General features: G+C 49.4%; 1 pseudogene; it reads left to right on the top strand.

Moving 5' to 3' along the window:
* The window catches only part of LOC136112680 (dynein axonemal heavy chain 9-like), a 57,546-nt pseudogene that overhangs the window by 9,583 nt on the left and 27,639 nt on the right, over window positions 1-20,324 (top strand).

Here is a 20,324-nt window from a genome sequence, read left to right as displayed (position 1 = left end):
CTGTAGCCAGGAGATCACTTGCTGGCATCTTTCCTTTCTATAGCTTCACCTGATACCAGGGAATGGGGCCACTCTTTTGCTGTTAGGTCTCCTGTTACAGCGAGTCTAAGACTGTGTTTTACTATGTCCTGCTCAGTGCATATGTAAGCTGGTCAGGTTGATAGGTGTGTTTTTTGCTCTCAGGAGTCCCGTTGGACTCCTTGCTCCTGTTGGGGCAAGAAAAGGAGGATTACTGGAGGTGTGGTTTGCACAGCTGTAAATAAAGCAATGTAATCTCCCAGGTCTCCTGGTGCCATCAGAGACAGATTTAGGTTATGGTTGGACTCAATGATCTTAAGGGTCTCCTCCAACTGAAATGGTTCTATGATTCTATGACACCCTAGAGCTGGGTCCTGCCTGTCTTGGAGAGGCCAGATGGCAGGATCCCCTTGGCTGTGCCACGTGGGCCTGGGGAGGAGCAGGGACACGTTCCTCACCAGGTTGTCCCTTCGCATCCTCATAGTCCATCAAACTGGGGTGCTGTGGCTCAGGGGTGTCCCTGTTTGCCAGATCTGTCACCTGAGGCAGGGACATTGGGGTGTCATCCCTGAGCTCCCAGTGTGGCCAAGGGCTCCTTGAGCCACAGGAGATGTTCTGCAGAGAGCAGGTCTGAGTGTGAATGTGGGAGCTCCCTATGCTCTCCTTACCACATGGCTGTGTCTGGAGACCACAGACATACAGACACCATATGTACCTGTTATACAGACACTGTATATACCTCTTATACAGATACTGTATGTACCTCTTGTACAGACCTTGCATGTACCTGTTATCTCTCACGTGGCTAACCACACACATTCATCTGCTCTCCACACACATCCCAAATGAATTTCTTTGTTGATTGTTGCTGCGTTCTCAGTGTGTAGGGTTGGATGGCCAGTGTACAGGTTGCTGGTGTTTGCAGTTTTACTGCTTTAAATGTGCCATATACTTTTATGTGTTCCTTAATTAACTATGTTGAAAACTGTCATGGCTGGTGCCTATTTTAAAAGTATTCATAATGATGGTTTCCAGTAGGGTTTGATGTGAAATAAACCAAATTATGCTGGTCAGTGTAGAGAGGAATATAAATAGACACAGGAATAACTGCAGGTTATCATGAGGACAGTGTTGGTGACAGGTTTACTGGGACCCTGTAAAGGCTCTGGGGCACTGACTGCTGGGATTCCATGGATGCCATGGGCACACTGTGGATATGGGCTGCAGACAAAAGCCAGTGGGGAGGTTTTGAGCTGGGGCACTGTGCGTTTTGACCAGTGTCTGTTTCCTCCTTCCGTGGCTGTCCCACACTCCAGGGACAGTAGAAGCTGCAGTATCTGGAGTCAGAGGGAGAGCCTGCGGAGTGAGCTGTAAAACAATAATTAAAAGCATAGTGCACACCAGCCTGTTAATGAGGAAAACTGCTGCATCTCTCTCCGTCTCAATTTCCCCTCATCACTTCATTTCAAGCAACCTTGCAAGACAAAGCAAGGGACAACTGGTATTTCCACATTATTTTTTTGCCTTACTAGGTATTTGTTCAAGCGGATGTGCTGGTGTGTCGAAGTGAATATGAATGCATATGTGCATTTGTTTTCGAATTTTCATAAAAGCTGCAGTTACACTGGTGCATGGGTAGCCCGTGAGCACGTGAAGAGGGAAGGATCCCTTTCCTTTGGTTCGTTGCACTGTTTCATATTACGTGTCTGTGGTAAAACCTGCTGCCCTGCTCGGGTGGCCCCAGGACAAGTGCAAGCAGAGAGTGGCCACCAGTACATTCCTGTGCACATTTCTCCTGGTCCTCTGAGACAATGGATGTTCAACCAGCCCTTACTTGGCCCTACCTAGGGAGACAGATGAGGTGGGATGGCAGCAGAGCTGCCCAGTGCTGCCACCACCACTGGGGGAGCGGGACATTTTCCCAAGAGGTGACACTGCCAGGCTGCAGAGGATGGGAAGGGAAGGGAAGGACCCGTGTGCCACCTCAGCAGAGAGGGCCAGCGGGGCAGGTGCTGCAACACCCACTTGGACACGTGGAGGTTTGACTGCGCAGGAGCTTTGGACAGTTTGGGTGCCTGTAAACATTAGAAATCTGTCCTTGGTTAATACCTATAAAATTGGGATTCTTAGCTATGCTGGATGACATATAAGAGTCTCATATCCTGCTTTGGATCTGTCCTTTAAATACACTTAAAAGCGATTTTACAGTTGTCATGGTATTTCTAGTGGCTGCAGCAGGTCTCACTGGGCAGGGACGTGTTATGAGCAGCCACTGATGCTCAGGACAGGCAGATCAGGCTCCCCCCTTCCCATCCCTGCCACCCAGCCTGAGCACCAGCGCTGTGCTTGGGAAGGTCCCTCAGCAAGTGCAACTCTGTCGTGACAACTGTTGTCATCTTCTTTTGTCAACATCATGACCTGTGTCTCCCTCCGTTGACTTTGAAGGATCTCCTGGCAACTTCCTTGGACTTGATGAAGCTGGAGAAAATTGAATTCAGTGGGATTAAAGGGAAGACCCTGGGCCAGCAGGTCCTGGACATGTATGAGGAATTCCAGGAGGCATACAAGGTGTTTTCAGAGCGAACCTATGACTGTCTTGACCTGACCAACACGGTAGGTGGGACCAGTTTGCGGGAACATCAGGAACATGTGCATGTTTCCAAAGCAGCAGTTTCCTGCTATCTTCTTCCCAGCTCTTTCCTCCTTTCATTATGATCTGATCTGGTACTGGAGGGAACAGGGAGCCGCTGGCCTTTCCTGCAGAGATTTGGGACTTCTTGCACGTCTATATCTAACATATCTTGCTAGATCAGCACCTTAGATCAGTGCAGCTGGGAAACTGGGATTTCCATGAGTTATGCACAAGCTTTTGCTGTACATGGTGCTTGCTGAGGTATAAGAGCTATACCAACACCCACATCTCTTTGCTTTCCTGCTCTTGGTATTTACCATGTTTCCCCAAAAATAAGACCTACCCCAAAAACAAGCTATAGCATGATTTTTCAGGATGCTTGAAATATGAACCCTATTCAAAAAATTAGCCCTAGTTACAGTTCATAAAAAAGTCAATTTAAATAGGGTCCAGGCAGCTATACATGTAAAAAAGTAAGCATCTTTTGCAGCAAAAATTAATATAAGACTCTGTCTTAGTTTTGGAAAAACAAGGTAGTTTGCCTGATGAGGGCCAACTCAGATCATCTCTGGGATGTGTTCGCTCCTGCCTAGATGAACACATGGCATCTGGGGCTCTCAGAATTCAAGGATGCTCTATTTTATTATCAGTAGTGCTTTAATTAAAGGAATATTCCCAGCCCTCTGGGACCTGCCTGGTGTGGGGATGGGTGGCTCGTGCTTTGCTTCCTGCAGCTCCCAGTACATCTCTGCAGGGGGTGGCACGTCCCCAGTGTTTCTTGCTGGAAAGCTGCTTGCTCCATAGCACCCCTCCTTCAGCAGGGCAGGCACAGAGGAGAGGTGACAGTGGCTCTGCAGGAGGTGGCTTGGGTTTGGTGACCCCATGGCCATTTGTGTGACTCTGAGTCATGTTTGTTCTTTCAGTGCTCTAGTTTTGCACCCTCTGCCACTGCTGGAGCCGTTTTTTTTAGCTAAAACATGGCATCTGGATCTGCTGGAGCTCAGCAGTAGCAATAGTAAAAGCTATTTCCTTGCACTTTGTCCTTTGGAAAAGAGACACATGACCTCATTTTTAGTGGTTTTGTCCAAGCTAGAACAGAAGGACTGTCACGGACTGTCAAGTTCAGTCTTTGATTTGGACTCTTTTACGTGTAGGAAAACAAATAGAGATGTTACTCTTGAAGTTCAAAGGATTTATTACAATTGAAGCAAGAAAAGCAGTGCGAGAAGATGATGGAAATTACAGAAACCCAGTACTGTTGAGTTTGAAAAGGACCTCTGGAGATCACCCAGTCCACCTTCCCTGCTCAAAGCAGGCTCAGCTAGAGCAGGACTGTGACTGGTCAGGTGAAATATCTCCAAGATTACCTATGTCCAAGTGTGGAGACTCCACAGCCTCTCTGGGCAACCTGTGCGAGTGTTTTGAAACTGCCTCACTCACAACCAGCTCACCATGGAACCACAGGCTTGTTTTGACTTGAAAGTAGGTTGGATTTGGGACTCAGCAGGTGCATCCGTGGGTTTTCTGGATGATGGTGTGGTCTTCAGGCCAAGTGGTGGGGGAGAGGGTGTGGAAATAGTCCATCTTGCCTGTAGGCTGAAGATAGTGCCATGTGGGCTGTGGAAAGCCCTCAGGACCAAAGGGTCCCTCCCAGAGAAAGGGCCAACATCTCAGCCATGGGACAGCACAGAAATGTTCTCAAGCTTCGTGAGGACTTTGCCACGTTGCGATGGCTGAAGATTGGCCAGAGGAGTGGCTTAGTTCACGGTGAATAAGAGAGGGCATCTCTGGATCGAGGAGTTACAGGTACCTTCCTAGTGCCATCTTGCAGCCTCACAGCTTGTGTTTTGCCTTTGTGCAGGACTTTGAGCAGGATGCCTTTGGTTTCCAGCAGAAAGTAGAAGACATGGACCGTCGGCTGGGCACCATTTTCATCCAGGCTTTTGATGACGCCTCCAACTTGGACCACGCCTTCAAGGTTTGTTTATCGCTCCCTTGCTCTTCCCTAAAAGGGAAATCAGGGCACCCGGCTCGGTGAGAATCACGCTGAGGAGACCAGGCAGTGCTGGAGCCACAGGCACATGGGGCTGGTGTTTGCTGGTGGGACAGTGGGACTTGTAGCTTTTGGGCTGCTCTTGGTTTGGGATGCTCAGGCTGGTGGGTCCCTCACAAAGCTTTTGGATGCCAGGAGATATATTTGTGTCTCTCTCTGCAAGTTGGGGGAAATCATGCTTTTTCTAGGATTTCCTGGTGAGAATTGATATTGTTAGTATCAATTTGTTAATATTATTAATACATGGATCTGTTTCAGTTTTGGAAACAGGTTTTCTAGAAACAAAGCTGGTTTATTTATCAATTAATCTATCTTGCAGAAATAATAAATGGTATTTTTTTAAAAAAATCAATATAAGCATTTGTAGAAAAGCCTTTAGCAAGTGACAGTGTTTATCTTTGTAAGTTTTTTGAAAAAAATAGAAAATCTTGAAGCATTTGAAGAACAACAGTTGGAATGTGGTCCAACCCCAGAGAAAGTCGGAGAGGCCCCGTAACAAAGGGAGCAAATTTCCTTTTTCCAAAGTGCCCGTCGGTGCGGACAGTATTGAAGCATCTGGGCTGGGGAGGAAGGTCCCAGCTGATCTCTCTGCAGGAGTCGGGGTTGTAAATTTTTCCCCTCTTCTTTTCCTGCGTGTTCACCCCAACAGCTGCTGGACATGTTCGGGAGCCTTTTGGAGCGACCGGTAGTCGCTGCAGATGCTGCTGGCAAATACTCCGTCCTCATCAGCATGTTCAGCAGGGCCCTGGACCACGCCAGGCTGATCTACTCCCGGCACATCCAGGCAGAGCTGAAGCTCGGTAGGTAGAACGTGCTGAGTGAAATGGGTTTTACAGGGAGTTTGATTGAGATTAATTTGGGGGGGAAATGATTTATTTTTCTAAGGAACCCAAAACTTTACAAATTGCAGATGTTTTCAGCCTCTGTAGCTCCTAGTGGCAATGGAAATGCCTGGGAAAGCTCTGTTCTTAGTATTAAAGCAAATAATTGGTTAGGAGTAAAAATACCCTTTTTCAAATGTGTATGCATGATATGTGACTGGGAATGGAGACACATGCTGAGCTTTTCTCCCAGCGAGGCTGTGACAGGAGGTTTCTCTCCACATTTGTGTGCTGCCTCCAACACCCCATGGGACCTGCAAACCCACTCATGTGCTCCTCAGAATGAATTTATTTTGTTTCCCTTACAATGCTTAAAATGCAAAGTATGCGAGTGGGACTTTGTAACCAAGGGTTTAATCAGCCTTTTCCAAGTTTATTATTCCCCGTGACTGTTGGCACAGGGGGGAATGGGTGGATTTCTATCAGATTATGAGGATTCAAGTGTGTCATTTTGAACAATAACCTATTTACTTGCCTCAGAAAGATCATACTGGAACGAGACAAGTCCTGGACTGGAGAGAATCATGGAGAGAATCCTTTGCTGTGAATTTGTGGTTATTGTTCTGTGGCTGTTAGATAAGACGGACAGAAGTAACTCCTGGTCAGAAATCCCTATGTCAGTGTTTGTGAGGGGCGGGGAATGTGTCCCAGGCAAGGGACACCTCACATCAGCTCAGGTTTGGACATAGTCTGGGCTTCTCGTTCGATCTCAGCTCCTTATTCAAGATCCAGAGGCACTTGCCTTGGTCACAGACCTACATCAGTGTGGCAGATGTTGGATTTAAGGAAGGAAGCTGGGAAATCAGAGCAGTTTTCTGCAAATGAGGTTCTGTTGTTGCATCTTTGGGGTTACAAGTGCAGCGTTCAGTCAAATGCTGTTCCAATGTGCCCTCCCCAGGATCCCCCCTGTGCACAAGAACATGCCGCCGGTGGCTGGAGCGCTGCGCTGGGCGCAGGAGCTGCGAGCGCGAATCCAGGTGCCGTTTGATCACTTCAGGCACATCCCACGTCTGTGCGTGTCTGTTCCAGCTAAGTTGCTTTATGACCACCTTGCTATCTTCTCTGTAATCAATCTGATTTTCTTTCTGTGGTGAACATTATCCCATGGTTATAGCTGAAATAATTCTTAGTCAAAGAGGTGTGAAGTGGTTGCACTGGTGCTTTTCAGCTTCCTTGTGATCATTATTTTTTTTAAGAAACTCATTAACTGGATTTGTTTTGAAGCGATTAAGAGGCACAGTGGGCTATTCAGCTTTCAGACATAGTTCCCGGGTTGCAATTGAAAGAGGTATCAGAACCTTTCCTGCTGCAATCCCACTCAGCATGTTCTCCAGGACCTCCTCAGCTGCAAGTCCTGGTTCTGGCATCATCCAAACTGTGAATAGCAGAGAAGTGCTGGGCTGGACTCAGCTGAGATGGATCGATGGAGCTGGGTTTGCATGTTGGGGAGCAGACGAGCATTTTGTTGGGCAGAAGAAAACTTTCTCAGCGTTAAACAAAGGAGCCATCTCCCAAGATCAAGGAAAGAAACCAATGCTGGTATATTTATCACCCAAATGCTTGTTATAACGGATGGTGTCAGGGAAGTATGGCCTCATACTCACAGCTGGCACCACATGAGACAACGTTTAAGAGCTCTGTAAGCAAGGCAGTGTTGGACTTATGACAACTGAGGATGTTCTAGGGACTGCACCTGGTAGCTCACAGGAATGGCTTCACGTGTGCTGGTCAGGATTCTGTGTAAATGGATCCACTTTTTTAATGTACTTGACCAAAATAACTTGACCGTCACTGTACCATGTTTGTAACCTTCTCTCACTGTATCTTGCCATTAAGTGTCTTTAAGTGCACAGTTATTCTGCAGCAGCAAAGACATTGGTGCAATGAAACAAACTCTTGGGCTGTTCCCAGCACAGAGCCCAAGTTATCATGTCTGATTTGAACCTAAATGGCAAATTTTTGTCCACCATGAAGGACCCAGATCTGCATTTCACACTGATTTTCTGTCCTCTGTTTAGAGTAGTTAATAACATGCTCTGCAACGGTGGTGACATGATGCTGTTGAAAGGGAAAAAGGATTAAAAAGGAGAAACAAAAGTGGTTTTGCTGGGATTTACTTGGATTTGCTCAGAGGACTTGTTTACTTCCAGCAGGTTTCTCAGCACTTGCCCAGCGGTGACTGCTCAGGCGCTCCTTTTTTCCAGCTTTTGGTTAAGTTAATTCAAGTTTTGTCAATATGTCCTCCAAAATCAACAACCATCTTGAGGAAAACTTGGATATTGTAGATGAAACAGTGGGGAAAAGACAGCATGATAAGAATTCCTCTGGCCTGCTGTTCCCTGGGCTGTACAGCCCTGGCAGCGTGGCCAGGGCTCTGCCTCCCGCACTCTGGGACACCTTTGCTCTTCGGTTTGAGGGGCATGAATTGGGCACCGCCAAGAGCTTCATCTGCCGGGAGCCACACTCTGCTTCTTTCTGTGCCTCTTTGACCTCAGAAAGTGGTGGCTGGTGAGCAGAGGTTGCCCTGCTCTGTGCAAACACCGGAGCATTGAGTATGTTACGGAGACCAGTGTTCCTCCAGCAGCTCTGGGCCCTTGTTCTTCCCCCAGGACGTGGTTCTCATTTGCCAGTTGCCATGCAAACACCCGCAAAAGGGCGCACTGGGGCTTGGAGAGCTTTTGTGCAGTGAAATGGTTTTGGGCGATATGGTGGGGTTGGAATGTAAGATCCCCAGCCAGGCTCTGCCTGCAAGGTGGTGGGTGGTTTTGGGAAGGGGTAAATAGAGACTGCAGCCTCACAGGGCTAAATGTAACGCTGAGCTTGTCTGTTGTGCCACCAGCTGCTTGGACTCTGCTGAAGGAAGAAGGGTGGTAGAGAAGTATGAAGAAATGATCCAGCTGCTCGACAGGTAAGTGGTGGCTCAGGCATGACTGTAACTATATGAAAAAAAGCCAAACCTTATAGAATCATAGAATTGTTTTGGTTGGAAGAGACCCTCATGTCCATCCATTAACACAACCCTGGCACTGCCCCGTGTCCCTGAGAACCTCGTCTCCACGTCTGTCCACCCCTCCAGGGATGATGACTCCACCACTGCCCTCGCAGCCTGTTCCAATGCCCGACAGCCCTTTGGGGAAGAAATGTTTCCTAATATCCAGTCTGAACCTCCCCTGGTGCAACTTGAGGCCATTTCCTTCTCCTTCTCTAAACCACCTTTCAGCACATTTGCAAGCCCAGGGCCTGAGAATGTCTCTTTCTAAGCCAGAAGGAATTTTGTGATGAGAGAGGAGGAGGAATCCTTTGCTACACACCACAGTCTTTCTGTGATATCTTGAAATGAGAAGTTTGCATGGGAGGGACAGGGGCTGTGCAGCCCAGCAGAAATGTTGGAACGAGATTCTTTTGGATGTAGGAGATGCTGTGGTAGAAAACCTGAGCTGACCAGAAGTCTCGATCCACTTGTGCCCATTCACAGTGTACTTACCGTGGCTGTAATGTGTGTATTCCACAAGTGGGAGTGGGATTCGTTGCACCTCACTTAATATCTTAATGTTTGATGCTAAAACTGAACTGATTGCTCTGAGCTTTTGAATGTTTGTCCCCAAATTTGAATCCTCTGCTAAGAATGGTACTTGGGGGATCTTTGTTTTCCTGACTTGATGCTGTCACTGGTTTTCAGGTGTTTGTCTTTGAAGCCAAGATCTTTATGGAGGTGGTGTGGGTGGGTTTTAAATATTCCTTGATGTTCTTCAGCCCTCAGAAGTGGACTTGGCTTTTATTTGGTTCTATGTCTTGGTGTGCGGGCTTGGCAGCTACGTGGTGGATGTTTTAATTTGTTTGTTTGTTTTTCGGCAGGTATCAGGAGAAGCTCTATGCAGACTGGTCCCAGACAGTCTCTGAAAAATCCCAGTACAACCTTACTCAACCGCTTATCCGGCGAGATCCAGAAACCAAACTGATCACAGTTAATTTTGATCCCCAGGTAAGAACTAGCTTTCCTGTCTGCTGGAGGGCACGTCTCCAAGCTGTGCCCCACCGTGCATGGCAAGTCTGGTGGGATCGCTACTAGATCTGTTCTGCTGAGGTCCCTGGAGCATCTGTTACGGGTGACATGAATTAACCATCCCCTTTGTGGGCTCTGTCTCCTGGTAAAATATCAGGATTACAGTTTAAGCAGCGCAGATTGTAATTAAAGCCAGAAAGTCTGTGAGTAGCCGGATGTTAACTGGTGTCAACATCTCCAGAGCAGGTTGGTTTGACGCTGGTGTGGGGAGCGTAGGAGCATCATCCTACAGACGTGGGTTCGTGTTATGTTTACCTGAAATCTGAGCTTCCTGAAAGGGTATAAAAATCCCAGGAAAGGTTTGTTTTGTTACTTCAGTGTTGTGGCTGTTGGATTTCCTTAATTGTGGTGCAGGAGGCTTCCAGTAGGTCTCTGTTCCCTAGGGCTGCCCTCTCCAGCACAGGGAGGCCTGACCATCCCCCTGCCCAAAGCAGAGGCAGGGTCCAAGCCAGCAGAGTGCAGAGGTGGATTCAAAGGTTCTGGGGCCTGATGAGAGCTGGGGCCTCTCAAATGTGAAATGCCATTTGCTGCGGAGGTGCTGAATCTCAGGGGCCTGGGAAAACATCAAACACTTCCCCCTTTCCCTGGGACTTGCTGCTGTTAGAGAAAAGTGTTGAGGTTCCAGAGCTCATTCCAGCTTGGCTCTCAGACAAAGGATTTGTCCAGCTCCTTGGAATCTCCTTGCTAAGGTGGGAAGCAAATGGCCCCAGGGCATGTTTTCCACCCTTCACCCTGGTGCCAGGGTTTGGAGCCTGTGACGTGCTGAGCGTGTTCTCAGCTCCAGTCTCTGAGTGCTTCTGCGCTGCTCTCAGCTTTCCATACTGAGGACTGCCTCATGTCCTCAGGTGCCTGCTTAGCAGCCCCTTCATGCCCTTCAGAGCAGATAGGAGCACCTCATTTTGCCTAAAGGGAGGATGTATTTGCAACCCTTCAACATTAAAGAATCTTCCAGAGCTCACCTTCCATGGAGGAGAGGGAAAGAGGGTAAGACATCCTTGACACCATGGTGGGGATGTCTCAGACATTCCAGTGCATAAAAGGGAGGGGAGTTTGGTTCTATCTCACTTGGCCTCCTGCTCCCTCAATCCCCTGCTTTTCCCTTCCTCCCATCCCATCCTCTTCCATCCACCTCCTCAAACTGCTCCCTTCACCCTTCTGCGCTCCATCTTTCTTTCCTCTTCTTGTCATTGTGGACATAGTCACTTTAATATTGTAGATACTCCTCACCCCTGCCATTGCCCATACAATATACTGAATTTCTGTCACCCAGCCAAAATGTGCAGTTTCAGGAGCATTTTCCCTCTCACAAGCCACTAAACTGAGCAAAGATTTTTTTTTTTTGTCTTAGAAGTGATATATTGCGTTGGAAGACCTTGCTGCTCCGTTTGTTGCAGGGACTCACTTCTACTTGGGTTTATAGTTTAATAACCCACTCAATCCCGTTCCATCACAACTCAAAGATGCTTTTGGTTGTGCCTCCTCCTGCAGGCACAGTATTGCTGAAAGACTGTATTGATGAGGATAGCTGAGAAGACCAGAGATCATCATGGCTTTTAGAGGCTGCACAGGGTTTGCTGGCTGGGTAGTTAACAGAGCTATATGTCTTTGATTGGGAAGCAAATCAGAGGCAAAGATCAATGGGAGGGAGATGGTCTGGACTAGGAGGTGTCCAGGCCCTTCTCAGAGCGTACTGCTTTGTGAATAAAACAGCAGGAACCCCCTAAGATCCCCAGAATTGACGGGAGGGTGTCTACCAGGTGAATGGGGAGGATTGTCTCACATTCAGCTCTCTGCCTTGTTTCTGCAGCTGGTGTCGGTGCTGAGGGAGCTGAGCTACCTGTCTGGCAGCCGGCTGGGAGCCATCCCACCCACGGCAGCAGAAATCTATTCCTCCAAGGAGTCATACCGGCAGCTGGCGGCCAACTTGGAGCTGATGGTGAACAGATACAACAAGGTCCTGAAGACAGTCCTGGAGGTCGAATACCCTCTCATACAGGAGCAGCTGTGGGATATTAACTTGAAGCTGAAGAAGGCAGAAGAAACACTCAACTGGAAGATGGAGGGTGAGCTAGCTCTGTGTTAGGGCAAAAGAGGCCGTACAGGATTTCACAGAATCCCAGCCTGGTGAGGGCTGAAGAGACCTCTGGAGATCTCCCAGTCCAACCCCCCTGCTCACGCAGGGTCACAGAGCAGATCACACAGGTGGGTCCAGGCGGGTTTCAATGTCTCAGAGAAGGAGACTCCACACCCGCTCTGGGCAGCCTGGGCCGGGCTCTGGCACCTCCCAGCAAACAAGTTTCTGCTCATGTTCAGATGGAGCCTCCTGTGTTTCAGTCTGTGCCCGTTGTCCCTCACCCTGGCGTTGGGCACCACTGAACAGAGTCTGGTCCATCCTCTGACAGCCACCCTGAGATATTGATCCCATTGATCAGATCCCTCTCAGCTTCTCTTCTCCAGCTCAACAGCCCCAGCTCTCTCAGCCTTTCCTCAGAAGAAAAATGCTCTAGACCCCTCAGCATCTTGGTAGCCACCGCTGGGCTCTCCCCAGTAATTCCTTGTCCTTCTTAAACTGGGGTGCCCAGAACTGGACACACCGCTCAGATGGGGCCTCACGAGTGCAGAGCAGAGGGGGAGGATTCACCTCCCTCGACCTGCTGGCCACACTCCTACTCACGCAGCCCAGGTACCATCAACCTTCTTGGCCACAGGGCACATTGCTCATGGTTAACCTGCTCACTTGGGTCTCATCAGATTCCTCCCATGTCCCCAGCCTCCATCACCTGGTTCCCAGTGACAGTTCACAGCAGGGCAGGGGACTCTCCAGCAGAGCCAGCACTGGGGAGACAAAGGGCAGCCCCCAGCCTGCCTGCTCCTTCCCATCTTACCTTGATCTGCTTGGGCTGGGGACAGGATCCTGATCCCTTCAGCTTCCCTCTGGGCTTTTGGGGAAGAGAGGCTGCCCTGTAAGCAGTGATGCTGAGGAAACGGCAAGATTGGGGTTTGTGAGAGCTGGCAAGGCTGGGGTTGAAGAGTCTGCTCCCTGCCCGTGCCAGCCCAAGTGACCCACTGTGTGGTCATGTCCCTGTGTCCCCAAGGCACTGCTTTCTCCCTGAGTTGTGCAGGGACTGGGACCCCTTGGCCCAGCCATCTGGCTTGGGACAGACTTCTCCCGGTGGGGGCCAGGGCCACCTCGTTATCCTTTCCAGCCAGATGAAATACTGTGGTTAGTGGTGAGGTTTGTGCACCGTGACTTTGGGATGATTTAACCAGTGTTCTTGCTTGATCAGTTTTAACTGCAAAGCAGAATGGAGGAAGACAATTTGTTTCCTCTTGGTGAAAGCAAACTGCTCGCTGTTGGAATATATATTTCTGTCATCAGGCTTGTGGTATGAACAGGAACAAGTGTCCTCCCTTGGGAACTTGCAAAGCAGAATTCCTCATGCTGAAAAACTCTTTCTCCATTGCACAACAAAGATGAAGGGACTTTCCTGCAGATGAAGTTCCCTGAATCTAAATGCAGCCCTCGCTGGTACCTTGGGCTGTCACAGCCTGTGTTTGTGGGGCTGTGGGTCCCTGCTCTAGTGACAGTGGCAGGAACACTCAGCCTGTTGTCCTTGTTCTCTCTCTGGTAGCAGATTAAATCTGGGTACGGGAAAGGGGGAAGTGTCAGACGTCCCCACGGTGCTGGTGCTCCTGGCAGAAAACAGAGGCTGCAGCTGTACCATGGATTGTTGGGGTAGGAGGGAGCTAGAAGTGACTCTTTTGGTTGAGGTGGTAAGTCTCTTGTGTTAATGATGGGTGAGAAATACATGAAACCGTGGGGGAAAAGTCTTATGGAGAGTGCACAAGAGCTTGGCCATGCAGCTCTGAAAAAAAGTAGTCAATCATCTCATTTTTTACCAGGTGTCTGGGATCACATCTCCATGGTGATGGATGATGTCCATGACCTCGAGCAGAGGATACAGAAAGCCAAAAACAATGTTGAGGAGATCCAGACCATCGTGGGATCGTGGGCGTCGCCCATATTTGTGAGAAGAGATTGTAGAAGAGAATCGCTGCTGAGCCTGGAGGACTGTCAGGACCGCCTGGAACGGCGTTACAGCCTTGTCCGAGAGTCAGGGCAGAGGATTCATCTGCTGGTGAAGGTGAGGGGGGACCTTCTCCAGGGGTTTGTTGACTCTTCATAGGCTCTGGGTGTCTCTCCGCTCTGGTGAAAATGTCCAGAGCTGCTTCACCTTAAAATTAACTCCCTTAACTCATTTGAAAAACTTACCTGTTGTTGATTAAGGAATACTTTGATGGGTGAGCTGGTACAGCTGAGTGTGCGGGGCTGCTGACCAGGCACCGAGTTTGGAGCAGGAGTGGGAGCCGATGCAGCCCAGTCTGGCTCCCAGTCCTGGTTCTTGTGAAGCCACTAGAGGGGAGTCGTGCATCAGGCTTTGGGATCCTGCTCAGAGGAAAAACTCCTCCGAAATATTCACCTTAAAATGGAGAGGCAGCTGGCTGTGGCTGACCTTTCTGCCTTAGGCTTGTTGTTCCTCTGTGGGAGCAGGAGGTGACGCTGTCAGTCCAGGGAGAAGCTGAGTAACAAGAAAAAAGCTGCTGTCTGAACCCTGGGTTTTTTCCAGTGGCTTTGCCAGAGCTGAGAGTCCTCTTTGCAGAGCAGGAGAAAGCCCAAATCTCTGCGCCTCACCTGCCCAGAGGTTTTAGCGTGTCAGGGACAGCACCTTGGCTGGAAGGCAGATGGATTTTAGGTCCAGCCCACTCCTGAGGGTCACCATCTGGCCTTGGACTCTGGAGAGACTGGGCTGACCCTCTCTGGGACACTGAGCCCTTGTTGCTCACCTTACTTCACTGTCTGCACTCAGCCTTGGGCTTCTGACCCACTTCTGTACCCTCTGAACCCACGGCGAGGATTTTACTATGCCCACGTTGTCCTGCTGCTACAGCTGTGACAGGCTCAACCACCTCCAGCTACACCCAAAAGATGGGAACACTTCCTAAATTGACCGGAGAGAACATGGGGCTGTGGCCAAGGCAGAAGGGCTGGCACCGCTGCTCTGGTGGCTCACAGGGCAGGACCAACTGCAAAGCAGCATGAAGGTCCTGGGGAGGGAAAGGCACCGTGGCCCAAAATAGGATGTCCCCATGCCTCTGTCCTGCTGTGCTGGTCAAACCTGGAGGAACAGCAGCAAAGGGGCCAAGAGCTGGTCTGCTGTGTTTCCCTTGGGTGTTCAGGTCTTCTTTTGAGCAGGTGAGTCTTGAGGCTGCTGAGAGAAGAGCACAGAGAGTTTGGGTACGTGCACCCACAAGCACAGGCAGGACAGTGAGATGCTGGCTTGCATTGCCCTTTTGCACCAGGATGAGGCCTCTGGAGTAAAGGTTCAGTAGAACACCAGTGACAAGGGGGCATTGTCAAATACAAGGGCATGGGACGGTGAAGAGGGGGTGGTGCTTTCAAATGGGCATTCCCATAGTGTTCAGTCCTGTGAAGTTCCCCTTTCTCTTGTGTCAGCAAAATGTGGAGGTGAGTCTGCAAGGCACCAGAGCCCTGGCTTGCTCTGTTAACAGTTTAATCACTCAGCGTTGATGTGTAAAGTTGGGGAGCAGCAACTCTGGGTTGACTCAAGCCCAACTGGCAATGCCACTCTATCTTGAGGAGGCTGAGGCCAGACCTTCTTGCTCTCTGCAACTGTCTGAAAGGAGGTTGGAGCATGGAGGGGGTTGGTCTCTTCTCCCAAGTAGTAAGAGATAGGATGAGAGGAAGTGGCCTCAAGTTGCACCAAGGAAAGTTCAGACTGGATATTAGGAAAAAATAATTCACAGAGAGGATTGTGAAGCTTTGGAATAGGCTGCCCAGAGCAGTGGTGGAGTCACATCCCTGGAGGTGTTAACAAATGTACAGATGGGGTTCTTAGGGACATGGGTTAGTGGTGGAGTTAGGTTATGGTTGGATTCGATGATCTTGAGGGTCTCTTCCAACCAGAATGATTCTATGATCTCATGTGTGCCAAGCTGCCATGCCACTGGGAATGGCACCCTCTCCTGTGTCCCCAGAGATGAAATACAGCCAGCTTTGAACCCCTGGCAGCAGACTGCAAGCTGGACCTTACGTTTTTTTTGAGCCCGTGCCTGTGTTGAGAGCCCCTGGCAGGCTTAGGAGAAAGAGCCCTCAGAGGGCATAGCAAGGCCGGAACAGGATCACGGCAGAGCCTGGGAGGTGCAGGGGATGGATACCCAGGCTGGTCTTGTGGGTGTGGAAGAGGAGACGCAAGAAGGATGGGGCCATTCTGTGGCCTAGAAAACCGTGAATTTCCTGACTGTGAACTTGCCTGGAGGTAAGGAACGCAATAAGCTGAGAAGGGAGGCTGTAAGCCAACCCTTTGTCTTCTGATCCCAATCTTTAACTATTTTCACTTGGTTTATTTAAAAACCCTTTTCTGAATTTTAAAGTTCTCTTGTTTTGAGATGACCATTTGTAGGGCAGAGGTGTAAGCAGTCCACTTGGAAGGACTCATCCACCCGAGGTAACATTATACAGGCCACAAGGACTGAGGCTTCATGCATTGGGATGAGCCTTTGGCCCAGGTCTGCAAAGCACCCTTGAGCCCTTTGGCCTCAGAGAAGAGGGAGGAGAAGGTTGCAGGGCTGCTAAGTCTCTCACGCACTCCATTTTTACCTTGTGATTATTTTGAGTTGCTTCAGATGACAAAGCAGCCCTTGACAGAAGGAGAAAATTGTGGCCATGCTACCAGCAGCAACATCCGTCTGTCTGGTTTCTCACCCCCCGCAGGGCTGGTACCTGTGTGCTCATTGCCATGAGTCCTCAGCTGTGGGCAGCTCTTGTAGGACAGACTCAGCCCCGCTGTATTTCAAAGTGTCGTCTTTTTCTTCCAGGAAAACCAGAGCCTCTTACTTGCAGACCCAGCATCTGACATCTGGAAGGCCTATGTGGATTACGTGGATGAGATAGTTCTGGATGGATTCTTCACTGCCATTGAGTGCTCACTCAAGTACCTCCTCGAAAACACAGGTAACTGCTGGTTCCTCAGCTCTGGCCGTGATACCATCTTCAGTCTCACCAAAAGGAAGTTTCTGTTTTGTGCTTTGACTTGTGGTGGTCTTTCTACTCTGCCTCTTGCATTGTCTACAGCAAGTGCTGGAGGAGCCTCCAGACTCAGAGGGTAACTCTGTCCCCTGGTCACTGGAGCAAAGCCTTGCTCAAGGGAAGGGACAGAGATGACTGTGCACCATTTGCTGGGATTTGTGAACAGACAAAATTGAGGCATCATTCCAAGTCTGTTCTTGGGCATCAGCCATCTCCTGACCTCCCATGCACAAAGCATCAAGGTGACACAACCTTTCGTTTGTGGAGAGTCTCAAGAGTTGGTTCTGTGGATGAAAGACATGAAAGAAAAACCTCCATCACTGAGGAGTGAGGAGAGGGGTCACCAAAGCAGAGCTCCTGCCTAAGGCTGCCACGGAGGGTCACTCTGCTGAGAGCAGCTGTGTCCAGCTAAAGCACATCTTCAGAACGCTTCCCTCCTGGATGTGGAGGCACACTGAGCTGGAGAATTGCATCCAGTTCCTCACCATCTTGTTAAAAACAAGCACAGAATTTCACATTTGTGGAACCAGTTGGTGTTTTATTTTTTCATGCCTTTCTCCACTAAATTAAAGAGCCTCTTGGTTCCTGTTGTTTTTCTCCTCTTTAAGTACTTATGCGCTGTAATTGTTCAGCTCTCAGACTCCCTTTTGATTAGCTGAAGAGCCTGGTCTCTTTAAGGCTTCCCTCCACAGCATTTTTCCGGTCCTTAAATCACTTGTGTCTCATCTGTTCTCCAGTATCTCCTGTGGGTACCAGAACACCAGCTGGTTTGGCAGCCTCCCCTCTGCGTTGTATGCAGACACAATGTCACTGGACCCAGCGAGTGGGTGTCCCACCTGCCTGGTGTCCCTGTGGGGCATGTGTGTGTCTTGTGGTGGGATGTTAGTGGTGGCTCTAGATCACTTTTCTCCCCTTCAAAAATAACCTGGCACCTCTGTTCTTCCCTACCAGATCCCAAGGCAGGGCTTCCTCCCCTGTTTGAGGTGCAGCTGGATTTGGTGATCCCAGATTTGATATTTCAACCCTCCTTGGACCCTGGCACAAACGATGGCTTCTGCGATGTGGTGGAAGGTCTTCTCAACGACATCTACCGGATCTCATCGCTGGTGCCCAGGCTGGCTGAGCACAGCGGCTTCCTCCACTACCAGGTCCGTGGCTGTGGAGCTCCCTCACGCTGTGTGGCAGTGAGGAGGTGCCACGCTGCCCCCGCATCACTGCGAGCTCCTCTCCTCTTCTCTCCAGGCTGACATGGAGGACATGGCTGACCTGGCCGACATGCGCCATGAGCTGATGGGGCGTGTGCAGGCCGTGATGGCGGCCTGCTGTGATTACCGCAGTGCCTTCGACCACTACTCCTACCTGTACGGGGAGGACAGAAAGGAGTTCTTCCGCCAGTTCCTCCTCTACGGGCACATTCTCACTGCGGCAGAAATCGAGGCCCATGCAGAGAACGGGGTCCCTGAGTCACCTCCCACGCTGCAGCAGTTCCGAGAGCAGATTGACTCCTACGAGAAGATCTATGAGGAGGTGAATCGCATCGAGCCCATCAGCATTTTCCAGAGTTGGATGAAAGTTGATGCTCGGCCTTTCAAAGCGTCTCTGCTGAATGTGATTAAACGGTGGAGCTTGGTGTACGGTGGAGCTTGGTGTTCAAGCAGCATCTCATGGACCACGTCATGCACAGGTAGGAACCGTTCTACCTCTTCTTCCCAGAACCAAAGTGGGTTTCTCTTGTGTTGGCTGGGCTTTATCATTTCACACTGATAAGCAAAAGGCTAATACAGGAGCGAGAGGAGGGGGCACACACCCCCTGCCAGCTCCATCGCATCTCTGCTAACTTTCATCCCCTCGTCTCTGCTGGGAGCAGCTGGTCCAGCTGAGTGTGTAAAGTGCAAACAGTTCCACGAACTCGGTACCATCGACATCCTGCGAGCTGATGCTCCTACGACCTACTGTGTGGTGTTGGACAGGATGTCTGTTTGTCTGTTCATCCTGGTCCAACTAATCTAATCTCTTCTAGGGCTCTATGCTTATTTTGTTGAATTTGCCATCAGTAAAGCTGCATTAATGCCATGAGATACTTGCTCCGTTTCTAAATGCAGTGCTCTTTTGAGTGCACTCTTTGTAAAAAAAGTAATTTGGGTTGCCTGGCATGAGCAGTCATGGGGAGGCAGTTTCAAGGTTACAAAAAGGAGGAGCTTTGGATGTAAGTTTTGAATTAACATGTGTTCCCTGCTCTGAATAGCTGCTCAGCCGCCTGGTCTCTGCAGGATGATGTGTTAGGTGATTTATTTGAGTAGTAGCAGCTGAAGGATGCCACAGGGCTTGGATGCTTACGAAGAAATATTTACAGACATATGTACTAGTGAAGGCTGCTGCGTGTGGTGGCTGCTGTGATCTCTTGTGTTCTTTTCAGCACGATAATTCCTGTGCAAAGAGGTTTTTGCATAGGTTAGAACAGGCATTTAGGAGTTCTTATTAAGAGCTCCTGACTCAGCAGTTTAGTCTTTAATAGGTGAAGTGTTTAGGGCTATGTTTTGGTCCAGCAGCATCCACAGAATTTAAGCGGGCACTTCAAAAGTAAGCGTTTTGAGAAGGGAAGAATGGAAAGGACCAAAGATCCAGGAGCCCATCAAGCTCTGCTAACAGTGTCCAGCAGCTGGTGAGATCAAGAAGCAGGTAGGGAAACTTCCCCCAAATAGTCTCCTTGTCTCTAACCATTCATACCTGAGGACTTTGAGAGTCATGGGTTGTACCTTTGTATCTAAAGACCTGGATGGATTTTTTTTTCTCCCACAAATGTTCGGTTGCTTTTCTGAACCGCTGTGAATTTTTAACATCTGCATCCTTCTGCAGCAGAGACTTACCCTCTGAAATAAGGCAGCGTGCGAAGAAGAATCCCTGTTTGTTGTAGCTTTACAACCTACCAGGTTCATTTGTTGAATTCTTGTATTGGAAGAGATGACATGAAAACTGTCCTTTCAAATTCACTCTCTTCAGACCACAGACCCGAGCTCACAGGTCTCCCTTATAGAATCATAGGATAGAGTCATAGAATCTGTTTGGTTGGAAGAGACCATCAAGATCACAGAGTCCAACCATAACCTAACTCTGGCACTACCCCATGTCCCTGAGAACCTCATCTATATGTCTATCCAACCCCTCCAGGGATGGTGACTCCACCACTGCCCAGGGCAGCCTGTTCCAAGGCCCGACAGCCATTTCTGTGAATAATTTTTTTCCTAATACCCAATCTGAACCTCCCCTGGAGAAATTTGAGGCCATTTTATCTTATCACTTGCTACCTGAGAGAAGAGACCAACCCCCTCCATGCTCCAACCTCCTTTCAGACAGTTGCAGAGATCAGGTCTCCCCTCATCTCCTGTTCTCCAGGCTGAACAGCCCCAGCTCCCTCAGCTGCTCCTCGTAAGACTTGTGCTCCTCAAATGCCTTTTCTCCAACCTGTGAAGTCCCAACCCATTTATCCGTTCCTCACAGGAAGCCGTACCACATCTATGGATCCCTGTGAGCATGAACTGTGGTTCTGATGCCCTCAGCATGTTGCCATG

The sequence above is a fragment of the Patagioenas fasciata genome, chromosome 30 (assembly GCF_037038585.1).
Source record: "Patagioenas fasciata isolate bPatFas1 chromosome 30, bPatFas1.hap1, whole genome shotgun sequence".
NCBI lineage: Eukaryota > Metazoa > Chordata > Aves > Columbiformes > Columbidae > Patagioenas > Patagioenas fasciata.
Note: the sequence above shows the minus strand (reverse complement) of the source record. Positions and strands in the feature narration are given on the sequence as shown.